We start from the raw sequence: 7,624 nt of genomic DNA on the forward strand, positions 1-7,624 counted from the left end.
GGTACTTTTGCAGTATTGGTTGTCGTTTCCTTTGACAAATATGGCACACATGGCATAAATCGTTTTACATGACGAAACAATTCAATCTTTGCTGTCCGGGGATATGTCTTTAAAATGTCCCTACATTTTACACTGTTTCTGTCTCTGTTGTTCAATTACATTTAAACGTACTACTAAAGCCCAGGGGTTGTTGATAGCCTACACAACAATAGCAAGTTAGAGGTTGACAATCATTCACTTTTGTTGTTGATCAAAGTGCGATTTTACCATTCAGAAAGTGGTGTATAGCATTTATTTGTGGTGTGTACCATTTATTTGTGGCGTGTACCATGTTTCGTGGTGTGTACCATGTTTTGTGTACCGTTTATTTGTTCAGCTTAGAGTCGATGAATGGGAAACAAAATGTCGCATGCTACTTAAATTGACCCTGCATTTGGCGTGAAGTCTACTGTTTTCAAAGAAAAAACTTTGGTGATGTCCTATACATCTTCAGCAATTGCAGTTGAATGATTGTTTACATGTTGAAAGTAAACATCGAATACGCTACACCAATGGGGCTATATTATATGCATAATGTATCTAACTCATCAACCCATTCTCACGTTACAATAACATTAATTCTAAACCCAACCCAGAATATCTGTGTAGAGTCAGTATAAATGTGTGAGCATATTATGTGTGTGTGGAGTGTCAGTGTGCGTGAGTGAGTAGAGTCCCGTGAGTGTGCATAGAAAAAGTGCAAAAATAAAATCATAATATACGCTGCTGCTACTCTGTTTATGGTATATCCTGATACCTAGTCACCTTACCCCTTATACATATCTATCTCTGTCACTCCAGTATCCCTGCACATTCTAAATATGGTTCTGGAATTGACCCTGTAGAAAGCTTCTTACTTTATCCTGTTCTTCTTATTTCTTATTTGTATTGATCGTGTGTTTTTGTTCTACGTTGTGTTATTTTAGTGCTATATTGATATTGATAAAAGGTTTAGAGTTTGCAAGAAAGGCATTTCACTGTACTTGTGCACGTGACATTAAAACTTTAAACTTAACAGTTAATGAACAGTATTCGACCTTTTTGTATTTTGTACATAGGCGCTACTCAATTACGCACAGCCTCAACACAAAACACAACGTCTTTACCATGAACGTGACTGCTCTGGATTTCCAACACGTGCTTCCTTTGATTCGTAAAAAGTAGAACTAAAATGTAGTTTACGATTATCTCATGCCCAAATTATTTAAAAAAATATATAGGTGTTTATTGAAACGTATATCCCATATTGGCTGTTGAGTTGTAGGCCGTTATCAAGTCTATGACTATCAGCGAAGAGGGCGTCAAGGAGGGCGATTACTACTGCACAGATATATTCATATGAAACTTGATCAAAAAGCCCTGGAAAGTACGTCAATACGAATTAACAAACACGAAGATACCAGGAGGCGTGAACTTTATTTAAATCAGTAAAGAACTGTTGATTTATCCACAGGTCACAGAAATGTTGGGAGAGGGCGATGGCGACGACAGAGGGACAGAGGAGGGACCACACAAGGACAAACCCCGACACGATTCAACTCCATGGTCAATGGGAGGACGTGGCTTTAGCCGTACTATCTCTTGGATCAATTCAAGGGAAACGACTGATATCAGTCTCTCATTTAACTCCCAAGGACAGAGTACCACAAAACGAGTAAAATTACATCAGCGATGGAGAGTGGACAACCGCAAGAACCAAACTAGCCTTGTGTTGGAATATGGGTTATAATCATGTGGATTTAGCTCAGAATTGGCGAGCAAATAACTTCACAAGGCAAAAGCTAAATTTTAAAAATTGTCGCCATGGACCTTTGGCTTAGCCTATGTACATAATGTTGCAATGGCTATAGCTGAATAAATTGTGAAACAAAACAGCGTATTTTTCTCTCCATTTTATAGCCTTCTATAGGATTCACAGCAGTTTTGGGCATGTAGTCTAAAATAAGGTAAAGTAGACCCACCAATAGCAGCAACCTATGTATATCCAAATATTTATTCTCTGACGGCGACAGAAGCAACAAAAACAGGCCTGCTTTTTGTCGACGCATCTCGTGCGTTTGAACTTGATTTTCTCATATGGACGTCACGTGTGATTATTCTATTACATTATTCACTAGTGAAGAAAAAAAAAACTGTGATAGTAAAATGAATTGCCCATATAGAGGTGTGACAACAATGTATACCCGTGCACTGTTCCTTGGGTCAATTCGACATTTAGCTCAATCAAAAGCTAAATTATGTCTCCACTGTAGCCTTTTTTAATGTCATGTTTAGTAGCCTAGTTGAACACATTTAGCTGTATTTTAGCTGTATTTTAGCTAGGCTACATTCTCCGTTATTATTCTAGTTTAAACAAATATCACGCCGAACATAGGCCTACAAACAAGCCTAAATCATACATACGCTAATTTTCTCCGATTATAAATTCACCCTATATCTGAGTAACATTAATTTTTTTAAATGGCGTGTGTATGATTTAGGCCTATGTTCTGCGTGATATTATTTTAGGCTAGAACAGTAACAGAGAATATAGCCTAGCTAACATACAACTCAGTGTGTTCAACTAGACGACTAAATATGAAACTAACGCTATACCATAAAATAATATAATGTTTTAGAGTTCAGAGTATAAATAAATACGGGAAGAAATTATATAGGGATTGGTATGAAACGAAAACGAACCACATGTGTCTTTAATGATACGTATGCTCAGATTATTCTTTAGTTTATATGAGCTGTGTTGCCGTTCAAAATAACAAAGAATTCCATCGAGAACAAAGCAAAATGCCCAAGAAAACGGATGTATAGGCTACCGGTATTCCGTCAATACGAAGTGGAGAACAATAGCATCATGTAATTAAGACACAAATGATTAACAAAGTGTGTAAGTAAGACCTAATTTAAAGAATAGACTACACAGCCAGACTAATTTGCGCGCACACAAGGTTAATTTTGGAGAGGACTACAAAATCATGTATTGGTGTCCATAGACCTTCCTCGTGGAAATTGAGAATTAACCTACGGATTTATATCGGCAGAGGATAAAATACTACCGCTTACACAAATTAGTAAATGAATAGGCCAGGGCATGAGTGCAGCCTACAGAGGCGTGTTGAACATAGTCTCGGGCAAGATCCTCTGCTTAACTGTTGTTAAAACACCGGTATCCCACGGTGTTTACCAGCCTAAAGTTGACTGCTTTTAAAACGGAGTATCCCACGTTGTCTACCGGGTTAAGGCACAACTGAATGCGCTATTCTGGCAAGCAGGCTAGGCATATGGAAAACGCTATCGGTATTTCTCGGCTATAGCCAGTTGAAGATTACAGCCCTCGCCATAGTCTCCATTACCCAGGTAGACAGTGAAGGTCAAAGTAAAGAGCACACCATTAGCCCCGGCCTTTACTCATCTCCCCGCCTGACAAACTGGAGAGCGAGGCTCAGTGTGAGAGTATAGGCTGCTCCTCCACCAGACAACTATTCGGTTAATACAATAGGCCTACATATAGGCTATTCATGTGGATTTCTATTTCATTATTCATATTTGAAAGCTTACAAAAATGTATGTTTGTGTTTTTGTTTCGTATGATTCAACATCAACAGCTGTTAAAACGGATAAAAAAGTCGTACTCCATGGAAGAAGGCAACAATTTTTAGTGCAGATATGAAATGGAAAATGTATAGTGAAATGACATAGCCTGTAAACACATCAGGTTGATTTGATAACGCAGCAAAAAAGATTTACAGACGAACATGTATTTCTTACTTCACGTTGCCCATTTGCCGCTAAGCGTGAATCAAGCAAGACAGTGAGTAATGTGAAGCTCTCTCAACCTATTTAATTCATTTTACGCAACAGGGAATTCCAAATTGAATTGCTCCATGGATTATTTGCAGAAGCTGTCATTCCTAGTTTTGCCTTTGGGTGGCAGCAAAACTCCAACAATGCAGTGAGCACTGGGAGTGTGTCAAATATGGAATCCAGTCCAGCTCTGCTCTGCTCCTTCCGCCTGCCACAGTTTGAATATTTCTCTCCCTGGGTTGTGTGCACGTTCACGTGTGTTTGCGTATGAACCGTGTCAAGCGCACGCAGACTGTGCTCTCAGCTGAGGCGTTCTTGATCCTGACTTCAATTTGTCAGAAAGAGGAATAGTGTCATGTTTAATAAATAATAATTAACAAACTAAGACGTTAAATGTCTTTATATATTTAGCATATTTTTACATTATAATTCTTTATGAATTTTGGACAACACATTAATTGAAGTTTTGCTCATCATTGTTTAAACAGTTATTATTACATAGCTTGTTACCAATTTAAAACATGTTTTAATAAACTAAAAATCCTAATTTATTTTCAACCATAAACCATATTTTATTAATGTATTACTATTAGCCTAATACAGAATTAAATACAAGTATAAACTATTTATTTTGAGCACTTGAGGCCTTAAGCTTATAGCCTCATTTGGGTTAGATATGTTCATAAGTTATACCATTTTGATGTGATGACCCATTAGTATTGCCTTGACTAGGCCTATAGACTATGCAAATAAAATTTACAACGATGTTAAATCGTTGTCATCATAGAAACAACGTTTCGAACCAGCAAAAATATAAGGACGAGACGGTTCTAATCCAAATGTATGTGTGATTCCGAATGAGAGGTGGCAAGGCAAATACCATGCACCACAAGTGTGAGTCCACTGATTCAGAATAGCAAAAGATACCCTACTACGCCCTATGACACGAAGGCTTTTCTTAAAATCTCACATTTTCTTTAAGCATATACATTTTCTGTTAAAGCCTACTCTCCCGCAGCAATGAAATCAATATCTTTACAAAATATGGATAGCACAACCTTTTACAGGGCGAAAATATCGAATATGTTGGTATGTTTTCCTGTATAGGCTTCATGGTTGACTTTGCTGGTTCATGCGTTAAACGCATTATGTAACAAACATAACTTACCTCAATGAAATTGAAATATGTAGCCACACTTGGCGAAGGCCTACAGTGTGATTCGTGGGTGAAATTTTAGTACAGCTTGTAAAAACATTTTTCATTCACTTTTTTTCTAGGTGTTTATATTTTTTGGCTAAATTCAGTGACCGCAGGATTCATTTTTTTCTATTTGATCATGAAATGCTTGTAGTAAATGTGCATAGCCTGCATTCACGACGATAACAACAATGAGCTATTGGCATCTGTGAGTGTAAACCCCTTCCCTTCTATAATCACCATGTGTTTGTTTGCTTTGCTAGTTTCATGTCTGCGTTGTTTTTTTATATTTGCAGAATGGTCTCCCACTGGGCACAGACGTCATTTCGACGTCTAGTTATGATTTACATTTGGAATAAGTTATCAGCTAACGTGAATTCAACGTGAAATCACCAAAACATTTCACTATGTCATTGGATTCAGGTTAAACGTTGGGTGACAACAATACGAAATGCCCTTATGTTGATGACTTTTTTCAAATTCTATAATTTTTCCATGTTGATTCAACATCATCACATTTACTTTTTTTGTTGAAATGACGTGGAAACAACGTTGATTTAACCAGTTTTTGCCCAGTGAGCTGTGCAATAGTATACATTTATGATGCAGGCCTAAACCTAGTGCACAGAGACTAAACGGATATGATGTCACTAATACAATAATATAACCATAAGTGGTGGGCAACACGCTAGAAATGATGATCTTCATCAATCACCAGAGCATGGTGCAAGTCAAAATAGTATTTAAGAAATTGATATTTTAGAAATTATAAATTTAAACCCCTTATTAGTCACAATCGTATAGGCTAATAGTTGTACTGCTACGGCTGGTGGGTGGAATACTGCAGCATCAGCGAATCAAAATGCAGAGGCCCATTTTTTCTCTCGATGTCACATTCAAGGGCTTACAACGCTACATTACATACTACAGATGTGCATGTAATCAGCCAACACTGCAACAGTTAGCCTAAGAACCAACATCTATCTATGTTAGTTTGTTTTCCATGAAAATTAAAAAGTGAGAGCATTCATGGCCTTGCGCATCAAGTTACCTCACTGACACGGTAGTCCTGTTATTATCAGCAGACATGATAGCGAGACGGTCACCAGTTATAACAAAATATGATCAGTCATATATTTGGGGATTAAGAAATGCCAAAATGGTAAACATGTTCATGCATGCTTTGTCCTTGGGATGACGAAATGATTGAAGAACTGATTGAAAATACATTTCAAAACCAAAGCTAATTGCAAGACCTCAAGGAAATCGAAAACAACAATAACCTCTGCATGGTTATTATCTGCAGCACATTGGCCTACTCATTTTCAAAAACACAAATTTGATACCTCTGTGACGCTGAAGCGTTTATATGGAAGCAATTTTTAAATAGTTGAAATCTGTGACGGACTCGGTGGTGGTAATTTTAGCTGTGGCTGAGGCAACGTGCATCCGACTGAAGATTCTACTCATCTTATTACGACTTGATGATAAGAATGCTTATGGAAGTGTATTAAATAACAAGACCATGTAAGTGAATATAAAGAATCGAAAATAACTGAACGTACACACAACTGATGTCTACAGGAAACACTATAGGCCAAACAAAGAGTTGTTGGAGCAAGTAGGCGTATCGTTTCAAATAGGCTAATGTTTGTGTAAATATTGTTCCTAAATATTTCCACAATGTTATCGTGTAAATGTAGCCTATAGGCCTATTATTATTGTTGTTGTTGTTGTTGTTATTATTATTATCAGATTGTGGTAGTAAATCTACTTGAAGTACCGTAATAGACTAGGCCTATTCAGATGCAAGTGTGTCTCCACTAACAGTCACCTGTAGTGCTTGAGACAATCTCATCACTAGATGGCGATATAGGCCTTATAATAATCCACATATACACAACAACACTTCCATTATTTGCTTGAGTGAGACATTTTCGATGCACTCAACAGGTAGATTCAGACACTTCGTAATACCATCGCACCGAGGCGACACCTGGAATTAACGTCGAAATGGATAGAGCCCAGAGTAGTTCTACACAGTCTGGCCAAACACTGATCTTCCGCATTCAAGCATAAAATCATACGCCGGTCAGACATGTTCCTCACACACAGTAAACAGGCCTGATAATTGAGCCTCTCACACTGCTTCTGAATCTAAGAATATCTTCAACCAATTCATGACAAATCCGTTCACATTTGAACAGCTATGACAAAATATCACGATTGACATTCAAAACGTCACACCAAAAACGAAACCATCTCTGTAATATACTGGACGGATGTTCAAATCAGAGGTCGTGGATATATATGATTCAACAATGTCCGGATTTTATTGGACAGATTTTTGTGTCAATAGTTTTACACCGACATATTTAACAGACACAGATAGCCTTGACATATTATAGTGTTGTCTGTATAGTTTACCTTTATATACAACCACATGAATACACACACAATATAAAAGACATATGGTTCACACGGGCACACATTTCCCAGAAAATGATGTATGCATTACAAGCGGGATTGCACCTTGGATTGGTTATGAGTGAGAGCAGGAGAACCGTTTGAAGAAGCTAAACTTTA

Source organism: Oncorhynchus clarkii, chromosome 18 (assembly GCF_045791955.1).
Source record: "Oncorhynchus clarkii lewisi isolate Uvic-CL-2024 chromosome 18, UVic_Ocla_1.0, whole genome shotgun sequence".
In the NCBI taxonomy this organism is placed as follows: domain Eukaryota; kingdom Metazoa; phylum Chordata; class Actinopteri; order Salmoniformes; family Salmonidae; genus Oncorhynchus; species Oncorhynchus clarkii.